Here is a 15,537-nt window from a genome sequence, read left to right as displayed (position 1 = left end):
CATCTCTATGCCCACAAATTTGAAAATCTAAATGAAATGGACCAACTCCTTGAAAGACACAACCTGCCAAAACTCACACAGGATGAAATAGACAATCTGAATAGGTCTACATCTATTAAATATATTGAATCAATAATTAATTACATTCCAAAGCAGAGCATCAGTTCCAGATGGGCTTACTGGTGAATTCTACCAAATATTTAATGGAAGAAATCATACCAGTTCTCTAGAATCTCTTACAGAAGATAGAAGTAAAGGGAATTCTTCTGAACTCATTATTTTACATATTCTAACTCATTCTAATAACAAAACCAGACAAAGACTATACAAGGAAAGAAACCCCATGGACAAATAACTCTCATGTGCATAGGCAGAAAACTCTTCAACAAAACATTAGCAACTCCAATCCAACAATGTACAAAAAGAATTATATACTACAACAAAGTGGGATTTACCTCAGGTATGCAAGACTGGTTTAACATTTGAAAAACAATTAATCCATCATACCAACAGGCTAAAGAAGAAGAATCACATGATCACGTTAATAGACACAGAAAAATAATTTGACAAAACTGAACAGATTTTTTCTTCCCTCTACACAAATCTTTTATTTTTTTAACATCTTTATTGGAGTATAATTGATTTACATTATTGTGTTAGTTTCTGCGGTATAACAAAATGAATCAGCTATATGAATACATATATCCTCATATCCCCTCCCTCTTGCGTCTCCCTCCCACTCTCCATATCCCACCTCTCTAGGTGGACACAAAGCACCAAGCTGATCTCCCTGTGCTATGCAGCTGCTTCCCACTAGCTATCTATTTTATATTTGGTAGTGTATATATGTCCATTCCACTCTCTCACTTCGTCCCAGCATACCCTTCCCCCACCCCGTGTCCTCAAGTCCATTCTCTATGTTTGCGTCTTTATTCCTGTCCTGCCTCTAGGTTCCTCAGAAACATTTTTTTTTATTCCATATATATGTGTTAGCATACAGTATTTGTTTTTCTCTTTCTGACTTTCTTCACTCTGTATGACAGTCTCTAGGTCCATCAACCTCACTACATATAACTCAATTTCGTTTCCTTTTATGGCTGAGTAACATTCCATTGTATATATGTGCCAAATCTTCTTTATCCATTCATCTGTCAATGGACACTTAGGTTGCTTCCATGTCCTGGCTATTGTAAATAGTGCTGCAATGAACATTGTGTTACATGACTCTTTTTGAATTATGGTTTTCTCAGGGTATATGCCCAGTAGTGGGATTGCTGGGTCATATGGGAGTTCTAACTTTACTTTGTAAAGGAACCTCCATATTGTTCTCCATAGTGGCTGTATCAATTTACATTCCCACCAACAGTGCAAGAGGGTTCCCTTTTCTCCACACCCTCTTCAGCATTTATTGTTTGTAATTTTTTTTACATCTTTATTGCAGTATAATTGCTCTACAATGGTGTGTTAGTTTCTGCTTTATAACAAAGTGAATCAGTTACACATATACATATGTTCCCATATCTCTTCCCTCTTGCGTCTCCCTCCCTCCCACCCTCCCTATCCCACCCCTCTAGGTGGTCACAAAGCACCGTGTTGATCTCCCTGTGCTATGTGGCTGCTTCCCACTAACTATCTATTTTACGTTTGGTAGTGTATATATGTCCATGCCACTCTCTCACTTTGTCACAGCTTACTCTATTGTTTGTAATTTTTGATGATGGCCATTCTGACCACTGTGAGATGATACCTCAATGTAGATTTGATTTGCATTTCTCTAATGATTAGTGATGTTGGGCATCCTTTCATGTATTTGTTGGCAATCTGTATATCTTCTTTGGAGAAATGTCTATTTAAGTCTTCTGCCCATTTTTGGATTGGGTTGTTTGTTTTTTTGATATTGAGCTGCATGAGCTGCTTGTAAATTTTGGAGATTAATACTTTGTCAGTTGCTTCATTTGCAAATATTTCTCCCATTCTGAGGATTGTCTTTTCGTCTTGTTTATGGTTTCCTTTGCAGTGTAAAAGCTTTTAAGTTTCATTAGGTCCCATTTGTTTATTTTTGTTTTTATTTCCATTTCTCTAGGAGGTGGGTCAAAAAGGATCTTGCTGTGATTTATGTCATGGAGTGTTCTGCCTATGTTTTCCTCTAAGAGTTTTATAGTGTCTGGCCTTACATTTAGGTATTTAATCCATTTTGAGTTTATTTTTGTGTTTGGTGTTAGGAAATGTTCTAATTTCATTCTTTTACATGTAGCTGTCCAGTTTTCCCAGCATCACTTATTGAAGAGGCTGTCTTTGCTTCATTCTATATTCTTGCCTCCTTTATCAAAGATAAGGTGACCATATGTGTGTGGGTTTATCTCTGGGCTTTCTATACTGTTCCATTGATCTATATTTCTGTTTTTGTGCCAGTACCACACTTTCTTGATTACTGTAGCTTTGTAGTATAGTCTGAATCAGAGAGCGTGATTCCTCTAGCTCCGTTTTTCTTTTCTCAAGATAACGTTAGCTATTCGGGGTGTTTTGTGTTTCCATACAAATCATGAAATTCTTTGTTCTAGGTCTTTGAAAAATGTCATTGGTAGTTTGATAGGGATTGCATTGAATCTGTAGATTGCTTTGGGTAGTGTAGTCATTTTCACAATGTTGATTCTTCCAATCCAAGAACATGGTATATCTCTACATCTGTTTGTATCATCTTTAATTTCTTTCATCAGTGTCTTATAGTTTTCTGCATACAGGTCTTTTGTCTCCTTAGGTAGGTTTATGCCTAGGTATTCTTTGTGTTGCAATGGTAAATAGGAGTGTTTCCTTAATTTCTTTTTCAGATCTTTCATCATTAGTGTATAGGAATGCAAGAGATTTCTGTGCATTAATTTTGTATCCTGTCACTTTACCAAATTCATTGATTAGCTCTAGTAGTTTTCTGGTAGCACCTTTAGGATTCTCTATGTATAGTATCATGTCATCTGCAAACAGCGACAGCTTTACTTCTTTTCTGATTTGGACTCCTTTTATTTCTTTTTTTATCTCTGATTGCTGTGGCTAAACCTTCCAAAACTATGTTGAATAATATTGGTGGGAGTGGACATCCTTGTCTTGTTCCTGATCTTAGTGGAAATGGTTTCAGTTTTTCACCATTGAAAATGATGTTGGCTGTGGGTTTGTCATATATGGCCTTTATTATGTTGAGGTAAGTTCCCTCTATGCCTACTTTCTGGAGCATTTTTATCATAAATGGGTGTTGAATTCTGTCTGAAGCTTTTTCTGCATCTACTGAGATTATCATATGGTCTTTTCTTTCAATTTGTTAATATAGTGTATCACATTGATTGATTTGCATATATTGAAGAATCCTTGTATTCCTGGAATAAACCCCCCGTGATCATGGTGTATGATCCTTTTAATGTGCTGCTGGATTCTGTTTGCTAGTATTTTGTTGAGGATTTTTGCATCTATGTTCATCAGTGATATTGGCCTGTAGTTTTCTTTCTTTGTGACATCCTTGTCTGGTTTTGGTATCAAGGTGATGGTGGCCTCGTAGAAGGAATTTGGGAGTGTTCCTCCCTCTGCTGTATTTTGGAAAAGTTTGAGAAGATAGGTGTTAGCTCTTCTCTAAATGTTTGATAGAATTCGCCTGTGAAGCCATCTGGTCGTGGGCTTTTGTTTGTTGGAAGATTTTTAATCACAGTTTCAATTTCAATGATTGTGATTGGTCTGTTTATATTTTCTATTTCTTCCTGGTTCAGTGCCTGAAGGTTGTGCTTTTCTAAAAATTTGTCCATTTCTTCCAGGGTGTCCATATTATTGGCATATAGTTGCTTGTAGTAATCTCTCATGATCCTTTGTATTTCTACAGTGTCAGTTGTTACTTCTTTTTCATTTCTAACTCTGTTCATTTGAGTATTCTCCCTTTTTTCCGGATGAGTCTGGCTAACGGTTTATCAATTTTGTTTATCTTTCAAAGAAACAGCTTTTAGTTTTATTGATCTTCACTACTGTTTCCTTCATTTCTTTTTCATTTATTTCTGATCTGATCTTTATGATTTCTTTCCTTCTGCTAACTTTGGGGTTTTTTGTTCTTCTTTCTCTAATTGCTTTAGGTGTAAGGTTAGGTTGTTTGTTTGAGATGTTTCTTGAGGTAGGATATTATTGCTATAAACTTCCCTCTTATAACCATTTTTGCTGCATTCCATAGGTTTTGGGCCATCATGTTTTCATTGTCATTTGTTTCTAGGTATTTTTTGATTTCCTCTTGATTTCTTCAGTGATGTCTTGGTTATTTTTAGCTATTGTTTAGCCTCCATGCGTTTGTATTTTTTACAGTTTTCTTTTCCTGTAATTGATATCTAGTCTCATAGCATTGTGGTCTGAAAAGATACCTGATATACTTTCAATTTTCTTAAATTTACCAACGCTTGATTTGTGACCCAAGATATGATCTATCCTGGAGAATGTTCCATGAGCACTTGAGAAGAAAGTGTATTCTGTTGTTTTTGTATGGCATGTCCTATAAATATCAATTAAGTCCTTCTTGTTTAATGTGTCATTTAAAGCTTGTGGTTCCTTATTTATTTTCATTTTGGTTGATCTGTCCATTGGTAAAAGTGGGGTGTTAAAGTTCCCTACTATGATTGTGTTACTGTTGATTTCCCCTCTTATGGCTGTTAGCAGTTGCCTTATGTATTGAGGTGCCCCTGTGTTGGGTGAATAAATATTTACAATTGTTATATCTTCTTCTTGGATTGATCCCTTGATCATTATGTAGTGTCCTTCTTTATCTCTTGTAATAGTCTTTATTTTAAAGTCTATTTTTCTGATATGAGAATTGCTACTCCAGCTTTCTTTGATTACCATTTGCATGGAATATCTTTTTCCATCCCCTCACTTTCAGTGTGTATGTGTCCCTAGGTCTGGAGTGGGTCTCTTGTAGACAGCATATATACGGGTCTTGTTTTTGTACCATTCAGCCATTCTATGTCTTGGTTGGAGCATTTAATTCATTTACATTTAAGGTAATTATTGATATGTATGTTCCTATTATCAGTTTCTTGTTTTGGGTTTGTTTTTGTAGGTCTTTTCCTTCTCTTGTGTTCCCTGCCTAGAGAAGTTCCTTTAGCATTTGTTGTAAAGCTGGTTTGGTGGTGCTGAATTCTCTTAGCTTTTGCTTCTCTGTAAAGATTTTAATGTATCTGTCAAATCTGAATGAGATCCTTCCTGGGTAGAGTAATCTTGGTTGTAGGTTTTTCCCTTTCATCAGTTTAAATATGTCCTGCCAGTCCCTTCTGGCTTGCAGAGTTTCTGCTGAAAGATCAGCTGTTAACCTTATGGATATTCCCTTGCATATTATTTGTTGCTTTTCCCTTGCTGCTTTTAATATTTTTTCTTTGTATTTAATTTTTGATAGTTTGATTAATTTGTGCGTTGGCATGTTTCTCCTTGGATTTATCTTGTATGGGACTCTCTGTGCTTTCTGGACTTGACTGACTATTTCCTTTCCCATAATAGGGAAGTTTTCAACTCTATACTCTTCAAATATTTTCTCAATCCCTTTCTTTTTCTCTTCTTCTTCTGGGCCCCCTATAATTCGTAGTTGGTGCATTTAATGTTGTCCCAGAAGCCTCTGAGGCTGTTCTCAATTCTTTTCATTCTTTTTTCTGCTCTTTGGTAGTTATTTCCACTATTTTATCTTCCAGGTCACTTCTCCATTCTTCTGCCTCAATTTTTCTGCTATTTTTTCGTTCTAGAGAATTTTTAATTTCATTTACTGTGCTGTTCATCGTTGTTTGTTTGCTCTTTAGTTCTTCTAGGTCCTTGTTAAAGGTTTCTTGTATTTTCTGCATTCTATTTCCAAGATTTTGGATCACCTTTACTATCATTACTCTGAATTCTTTTTCAGGTAGACTTCCTACTTCCTCTTCATTTGTTTGGTCTGGTGGGTTTTTGCTTTGCTCCTTCACCTGCTGCGTTTTTCTGTCTTCTCATTTTGCTTAACTTACTGTGTTTGGGGTCTCCTTTTCGCAGGCTGCAGGTTCATAGTTCCCATTGTTTTTTGTGTCTGCCCCCAATGGCTAAGATTGGTTCAGTGGATTGTATAGGCTTCCTGGTTGAGGGGACTGGTACCTGTGTTCTGGTGGATGAGTCTGGATCTTGTCTTTCTGGTGGGCCGGACTGCATCCGGTGGTGTGTTTTGGGGTGCCTGTGACCTTGTTATGATTTTAGGCAGCCTCTCTGCTAATGGTGTGGTTGTGTTCCTGTCTTGCTAGTCGTTTGGCATGGGGTGTCCAGCACTGTAACTTGCTGGTCATTGAGTTGAGCTGGGTCTTAGCATTGAGACGGAGACCTCCGGGAGACCTCTCACCGATTGATATTACATGGGGCCGGGAGGTCTCTGGTGAACCAATGTTCTTATATCAGCTTTCCCACCTCTGAGGCTCAGGCCTCACACCTGGCTGGAGCACCAAGACCCTGTCAGCCACATGGCCAGGTACGTGGGCCGTTTCTTGACTTTTGGGAAGTCTAAGGTCTTCTGCCAGCGTTCAGTAGGTGTTCTGTAGGAGCTGTTCCACATGTAGATGTATTTTTGAGGTATTTGTGGGGAGGAAGTGATCTCCTTGTCTTACTCCTCCACCATCTTGAAGGTCCTCCTGCACAAATCTAAAAGCTCTTTTTTCTCCTTTCCTCTTAGAGATCACAGAAGATTAAAGTTCCAGAGCACCCAGGTAGATCATTTACCAACTGAACAGTTTTTCTTGATAAAAACTCTTGACCAGCTAGAAACAGTGGGGAACTTCTCAATTTGATAAAGAATATCCACAAAATCCTACAGTTAAGCCATCAAGTTTGTGGTAATTTGTTATAGCAGCCACAGGGAACAGTTACAGGACCTAAGAGGCAAGGTGACTAACCTGAGGTTTGCAGTTATTATACTTGGTACATCAAGCTGCTTCATCAGCTATAAAGAACAGATTTTGGCAGCCAAACAACAAAAGATACACAGGTGACAATGCCTTGAATTTACAAAGCCATTTTCAAAGGCTTATTTGATCTTTACAGCAGCCCTATGAAGGAGGCAGTGCTGGTGGTGGTGTAAGGCACGGTCTGAACCAAACTTGGGAATCCTGACTCTGGGTCAAGACATCTTTCTCTTCCCCTGGAGTGTACTAATTTCCCCCATGAATATTCAAGAGGGTAGGAAGAGGAAACTTCTGCTAACTCAACTTCCTAAATGTCCAGGGCCTCCACATACATTATTCCATTAATCTTTGTGATAGTAAAAAGCAGGCATATTTATCACTATTTTACAGATTGAGGAAAAGAGCTGTTAAATAACTTGTCTAATGGCTCATAGCCAAAAAAATGGGAGGATTGGATTCAATCCTAATTTGACTCCAGAGTTTGTGCTCTATCCACTCACCATACCACTTATTACACTGGCAAGAACCTTAACCAATCTTCAAACTTGTGTTGGTCAACAACCCATTATCCGTGGAACATTCCATCTGGCACAGAGAAATGTATAGGCAACAAGAGCATCCCGGGTGAGCACCATTTCCTGACCCACATCTTCATCACTTGTGACAAAGCACCACTTCCTTCCCTTTGGCTATGTGGAACCTCTCCTTGAGAGCAAAGAGGACGTGTGTCTGTGGGAAAAACCCCTCCCTAAACAATCTCAGGTGGGCTGCACAATGAGGTCATCTCCTATTCCTAAACAAGAGAGTCTAAATATTCCCCTGAGACTTTCTGCTCTCTCTTCTGACATTTTAAGGCCTAGGATGGCAAAGTGACCTGCCTGAAGGTGCCTGGGTCTGGGCTGCCCCTGAGCATCCCATCTTCCCAGCCAATGACGGTTCTCATCACGGTCTCTGACCAAAGGTCCCTATAATATAGGCCAGCCCCACAGTGAAGGGTCACTGAGAAGCAGTCCAGACCACCTGGCCACTTGGAGCCCATGATGAGTACACTTATCTGGATAAGTAAAAGAAAATCAAAAAACAAAAACCCCACAAAAACAAAATGAAAGTATAAAATTCCCCCAAACTCTGAAACATCTCCTAGGAGATCTGATTGCAGAGTCTAAAACTGGCCTGGGGAAAGCACTGGGAAAAATACCCTGGGGTCAACCCTGCTGGGTGAGATGAGGAAGCCCATGGGGACAGGTGTCTGATATGGAGGCTGAGCAGACCAGTGTACCAAACAGCCCTGCCGTGGGCTGGGGTTGTAAGGTTGAGCGGAGATGGGGGCGAAAATGAGACTATGAGGTGGCTCTCTCTCAGATCTAGGCCCAGGTTTTATCCAGCATCTTTCCCCTGAGAATTCAGGAAGTCACCTTCCTGAGCAGATAGCTGTGCCCAGGTTCAAGGAGGGGAGCTGGGGACATAGCCCAGTATGGCCTGTGATGATGCCCACTGGCAGTGCTTTCCGGACCTTACCCAATCTGTACTACTCAGAAAGCCCACTCCAAGGCTTTTATCAGGTTTCCCACATCAGTGCCTCCTCCAGGGTTCAGATCTGGTTCAGAACACTGGAGTTTGGAGGTTAAGGAGAGAGATTCATGAGCATCTGTAATCTGAGGATTTTCTCTCCGAACACTTGTCACTTTCCTGATGCTCCTGCCATCCTTCCAGACCCCAGAGCCAATATGTGGAATCTCTCCCCTTATGGGGCCTTCCTGGGACTTGACCCTGAACTTCTCATGTCCCCGCAGTCTCCACAGCTCTTTGAGAAACATTCTTGGTAGGGTTGGGGGTACTTTTTAATGTCCCTCAAATTACCCTGCACGGCAAGCCACGTAGTTTGCTAGCTTGCTTTCTGCTGCCATAAGCTACTTGAGAGAGGGAAGCGTCCTTACCATTCCACACGTTCTAGGAAGGAACAGCGTTTAGGGACCAGTAACCATGACTGTTGAGCCACCAACCTCAAACCATTTCTGTGCACCAAAAACTACCTCCCATAACTCTGATCTATCTTCTTAGACAAGAGTGGTAAATATGACAATTTGCGAAGTACCCTAGAAACCCTGACTAACCACATTCAGCCTTGTTCTTCCCTCTGTACAAAGCTCAAACCAAGGCTGCATCTTTGGCCATTCTAGAAGACTCTTTGGTATATCCACTGAACACTCTTCCTGAAAAGGCTGGCACAGAGCTGGATTCTCCTTTGTCTCTGAATAGTTCCAGTCCCCAACCAACCAAACCTTCCCTGGGAGACAGAGACAGCTGGGGAATGAGGACTGCATGCTCCACGAAGTCATTCAATGATCCTCTGAGATGCTCATGGGTCATGTATGCAGCCCAGAACAGGGATTCCTGTGCTGTCATGCCAAAGAAGTGGGCTGACTTGAAGTGAGTCCAGGGAAGAGGGATAGGGAAACTAGGATACTGAGTTCTGAGAAAGTCAGACTCCTTCCTCTTAGCCCCCAGAAATACAGATGTTGCCTGGCCCACCTATTTGACTCTGTATTTATTTCCCAATAAAAGAAGGGCTCTTAAAGGCAAGAAAACAAACAATCAAAAACAAAACAACAAGCTGTAGACTAATAAGCTTCAGTGAAGAACTCTAGCTGGGATCACTGGAGAGTGCAATGAATTGTGGGGACAGCCCCAGATGAAACATGGTAGAGGAAGTGTCCAGTAACTTCCTTTGCTCCATCCACTTGCCTGCCCCAACACTACCCTGAGAAAACCATTCTGTTGGCTTAAAACATAATGACTCCAAACATCCTTTAATGATGTAATCATAAAAGGACTAACACATTTAATTATCCACCACTCAAATTACTTTATCAGATATCATTTCTAGTTAAGAGCAGGACATTTAGAATATGGGATTTTTAAATATTAGGGTTCTGTCTCCTCTTTTAAAAATTGCAAATGTAATACAGCAGTGAAGAAAATTTTAAAAGAAAGAAAATAAAATCTTCCATAGTTTTCCAATCTTGTCACAACTGTTTTCAAGTTTGTAAATCTTTGTTTATAAGGTACTAGAGTGACTGGTTCAGAACTCTGGCTCTGTGGTCAGGGAGACCTGGGGTTAAGTCCCCAGTCTGTTAGTTATAGGTCATGTGACCTTGGCAAGCTGTTTAATCTCTCTAAGCCTTTCTTTCTTCAGCAGTAACAGAGTTAAGATGAACCATCTCATAGGATTGTTGGGAGAACTAAATGACACTAATGCAAGTAAGGTGTTCAGTGCAGTGTCTGGAGTATGATGACCATACTGCATTTGGCATCTGTCATTTTCATTATTTCTGGAAAGTAGGCATAAGTGATTAAATGACAAACCTCATGTAGCTGCAGCAGGTGATGCACAGGAAGTACTACTTGTGGTCAAGATCAAGGGCAATACTCAGACACCTGGAACAGAATGCCTCAGGCACCCCAGAAAGGGATGTCATTCCTGGGTTTCTTCATAAGACCAATGGTAAATCTGCAGCATAAATTAGAGACAAAGCACATCATGGACCATTAAGAACTTTTAGCAATTGAAGACAGAAATGTAGATCTTCTGCAATCAGCATTTTAAAGCCCTGTTATAAAACAATTGAAAATTCTCAGCACAGACCATCACATTTGATAAAGAAAAATATCAGTGTATAAAACAGAATAAGAACAATAAAATAAAATATGAATCAGAACTGAAAATGTAAAGCAGAATGAAAATATGAACTGAACCCATAGCCACACCTGATTCAGTTTTGCAAAATTCATGTGTGGGAGGTTTTGAAGTCCGTATCAAAATCACACAGTATAATAATTGCATTTATTTTTTATTTTAACTGTAACTGTATAAAATACCTATAGAGTTCTCATTGTAGTGTGGGTTGGTCAACTTAATTTATTCTTTTGCTGTATTAAGCAATTTCAAGTCAAAAATGCCTTTGGGTATCATCATAAGTAAACGTCTGATAGTTGGGCTACTTCCAAATAATTACAGTCAAGACAGGGTGGAGACAGTGGGAGGAATACTCCTTACTGTGCAGTGACTTAAGTTAAGTACTTTCTTGCCTCAGTGGACTACTTATTCTATAAGCACATATGTAACTAAAACGACTGGTGTGCAAACAGTTTTGTGTTTTTTTAATTTAACATAATACATAAAATGTATTGTTATATGTGCTGTTTAGTTTATGAACAGAGATTTCTTAAAGAATTTCATGTTAATTATCTTGCCTTGAAAAGAGAGCAAAGGAAGAGCAAAGGATTGTTTAAATTGTTAGGTTTTGGAAGGCATTCTATGGGGTAAAAGAAGTACAGACTGTACCCGAAGACAGAGGTTGCCTTCTTTAGTTTTTCTGTTTCTAAACTTTGTGCTGTTAAGCAAGATAACAGAGTTAAAACAGTAAGGAGAAGTTCCCATCCTATGATATTTTTCTGGGCATGAATAAGTCAATTAAGAGGAGGCCTCTAAAAAGAAAAAAAAAGAGGAGGCCTCTATCTATGTTGTCTTATATTTAGGAAGCATGGCTCATAGCTCCCAGTTCTGATGACAGAGCAGGGAAACAAACATTAAAATGCTAAATCTTGGTCTCATTGGGCCTCAAGTGGCTGAGATATTAAGTCCTACTTGCTCAGATGGCAACTTGAGCTCCAGCTGTCCTTCTCAAATTTCCCACCAGCTAGAGCCGACAGCAGGAACTTCTGCAGATGTTCCCCGCTGAATCCCAAAGTGTCCACTCTTCCCCCTTGGGGAGACCCACACTGGGACAGAAGGCTGGGAGAAAGACAGGCAATCATATTGCTTCCTGTGTTGTTTACTGAACTCTTTAAAATACAAGAATCTACTTAAGAGCCTGGGTTCTAAATTTGGTTTGTCCACACAGGTGTGTTAGGTCATGGGCGTGGAAGAATATGAGAATTCTAAAATAGAAACAGCTTATTTCTCCTAAGAGCTCTGCACCAGGCCTAGACATTACAATTATTATCCCCAATTGACAGATGAGGAAATTGAAGCTTAGAGAGTTAAATAACTTGCTTGAGGTCACACAGTAAATAAGTGACAAGTATAGCACCTGAATATAAGTTCTACCACCTCCTGCCACACTGGCTTGGAATACATGCTTCCTAGCAAAGCCATTATCAAAGCCCTTAATGTCTAGGGAAAAGAAGGCCACATAAGGAGAGATCAGGGGAAGAGAACGGCTATGACCCTATGCCCTCATTCTATCACATTCTTTCTGGACTCTGTACCCTGTATTCTATATATTTATCCATAAGTATCTATGACTCTTGACTTCCTTAGTACTTCCTGTCCTCTTCTTAGGAACTGCCTCCATTTTGACCTTAGGCTCCCTCTTTCTCCCCCTCCCTCTGTCCCACTCCCATTAGCCCTTTGGGCTCTCCATCTCCCAGGACATTTCTGGCCACTGGTCCAGGTCTGTGATTGCTGCCTTGCTAACATTTTTCAGCTGCCAGTTTTCTACAAAGACTCATTCTGGGCATGCCATAAGCATGGTTCTGCTTTCCTTGTCCTCAGTTTCACATCGAATCTCCATAGGTCCTGATTCTTACTCTGTCTTTTCTCAGAAATCTCTATCTAGGACTTTCTTTTCCTTCAATTGAATTTTTATTTTATATTGGGGTATAGTTGATTTACAATGTTGTGTTAGTTTCAGGTGCACAGCTAAGTGATTCAGTTATACATATACATATATCCACTCTTTTTCAGATTCTTTTCCCATGTAGGTTTTTACAGAATATTGAGTAGAGTTCCCTGTGCTATACAGTATGTCCCTGTTGATTATTTTATATATAGTAGTGTATATATGTTAATCCCAAACTCCTAATTTATCCCTCTACCCCAAGTTTCCCCTTTGGTAAACATACATTTGTTTTCGAAGTCTGTGAGTCTGTTTCTGTTTTGTAAATAAGTTCATTTGTAGCATTTTTTTAGATTCCACATGTAAGTGATATTGTATGGTATTTGTATCTAGGACTTTCAATACTTGACCTCACTATTGCTCAAATTCTTCCTCAAAGGATTAATGTGTGTGACAGCTTATACTGCCACCCAAGTACCTGAGGGTTCGAGTTTGACTTTACACTAGTGGAAATTTTTTTCCAAATTGCAAAGGTGTATGTAGTCAAAGGAGAATGGGATCAGAAAAATATGAATTTGAACCATAGAGTTTTCACTCACTACTTGTATAACCTCTAGGATAAGTCACCTTGTTGATGGAACGCAGCTTTTCTACCTATAATATAGTGCACTACAAGTTACCTAGTATATACTGTAATGTGCTGCTCAGACCTCCTCGAACAAAAGCAATCATTCCCCAGTTGCTGGAAGCATTGGTGACTGACAGCTCTCAGCTGAGTCCCACTTCCAGAGCTGCCCTCAGCCAGTCCCTTCCCTGAAGGCCACCCACATCTAACAACTGGTCAGTTGGTCAATGAAAGGATATAGAAGACCAGTCCCTCTGCCTCAGTTTAGAGCAGCCCTTCAGGAGCATCCCAGGTCAAGAGTTCCTCATGGAGCCAGCTGAAGTTTTTGCTGTAACTGCATTCAGAGCTCAACTCCTTTGTCTGCTCAGTCCTACATCCTTTGCTTCCCACAGGCATTGATTCCACAAGTACTCCCCAACAAACTTCCTGCATACACATCTCCATCTCAGTCTATGTTGGGAAGAACTGACCTAAGATATAGCATATATTTTTTGAATGTTAAAACAACATAGGGTATATAAAGCACAGTATTTGATATAGCATGGTCACTCAATATTTGCTACTTCCCTCCCCTTCCTATTGTTCTTTTCTCTCACTGATTCCTAATGATACTTGACGTAGTGAACCTAGGCCTTCTAACAGGAGGCAATGTCCCTCTTCCCACCTGATCAAAGCTCCTTTTCACATACAAAGGGTTAAAAACATTTTTGGAAAGGCTTTCATTCTCTTGATGGGAGCCACCAAAAGTTTTAAGTTGGTCAGTGACCAGGTCATATTTCTGTTTAGAAAGCTTACTTTGGCCATAGTGTGGGAGAAATTTAGGTAAAACTAGAGGCTGGGAAATGATTAGCAGAAAAAATGGTCTCCACTAAGAAGTGGCAGTGAGGTGGGAGAGAAGGAGGTCCATTGCAGACATTTTATAGTTGGGTTTGGTAGCGTTTGGTGACTGTTAGGATATGGGGTCTAAAGGAGAAGGACCTCTAAAGTGACGTTTAGACTTATGGTGTCGTTTCCAGGCATATAGCAATGTCATTCTCTAAGATAGGAAGTATAGGAGATGGAGATAACTTTGGATCAAAATTAGGAGCAAGGGCGTAAGATTACTTTGTTGGCTTGGGATGGGTACAGTTGAAGTGGTTTTGGTTCACCCAGATGGAGATTTCCAAGGAGTACTTGAATATATAGAGCTGAATTTCAGAGGAGAGGTATAATCTGGAGAAAAACAGAAACAACAAAACCAAGTAAACCTTAGAAGCCACCTTTCAAACTTCCTCATCTCACGCTCAGAAAGCTGAGGTTTAGAGGTTACCACCTCTGAAGGATTTGCCAGAAGCCACGTGGCCAGTTTTTTAAAGCCATGACCAGAAATCAGGTCTCTTGGGTCAGTGTACCCATTCCTTAACTGAGTTTCATTTTGCTCTATTTATATATATGTTTCCCCAATTTAACAATGCCTACTATACAGTAGGTGTTAAAAGTGTTTGTGGAATGAACATACTAATTGCAACCATTCTTTGAGGTAGGGCTGGCCTCTCCCCTCCACATCATCACTGAAATTTTACCTCAGTGGCATCTTGGAAATCATCAGACCCAGAGAAGTCCTATTAAGCCACCAAATTTACATTTCCCCAGGTACCTCCTGACCCCTCTTCACTTCCTCTGAGAGCCAGATCTCTGTTGTGCAGGTCACACCCATGGGCAGGGTTTCTGTGGAGTCCACAGACCTGAATGGGAAAATTGATAAAAGCAAGAAGAATAGAAAGAAGGTATTATTTGGGGGCACAGAGATCATGTAATCAATTCCTTTTTATTCTACATTTGGAAAAACTTAGGCTAAGACCTTGTTCTGGATGATTTATTGAGGTTATCCTATTTAATCCTGGTGAAAAGATCATCCACTTGTTTTACATGAGGAAACTGAGACTAGAAAGTTTACTTTTCCTGAAGTTCTAAAACTGGTGGATTTGGAACTCAAACCCAAGACTGTCTGGCTCCAAAAGTTATGCTCTTTCCCTCATACCATGCAGCCTTCCAGAGGCTCCCATCGTGTGTGGTTCCAGGTCTTAAGTATAAGCATGGATACCAAACATGTCCATTCCAGTGCTTTCTCTAGGTACCAATAGGCCCTTCAATTTTCCCATCTTAGCAGACCCTGCAGAATTTACTGCTCTGGGGTCTGGGAGAATCCAGGAGACCTTTATGAACATAAAATAGGTAATGGGTCGAGCCCAAGGGAGTGCCTAGTGGGCATCAGGAAATCCCAAAGGAAGGAGAGAACATTTTTGACTTCTAGCCTCAACTCTGCTGGTAACTTGTTACGTGGCCTTGGGTATATCACTTCCCTCTCTTGGTCTTCTAAAATTGAAGAAAATAT

The sequence above is a fragment of the Grampus griseus genome (genome assembly GCF_964374135.1).
Source record: "Grampus griseus genome assembly, chromosome: 1".
NCBI lineage: Eukaryota > Metazoa > Chordata > Mammalia > Artiodactyla > Delphinidae > Grampus > Grampus griseus.
Note: the sequence above shows the minus strand (reverse complement) of the source record.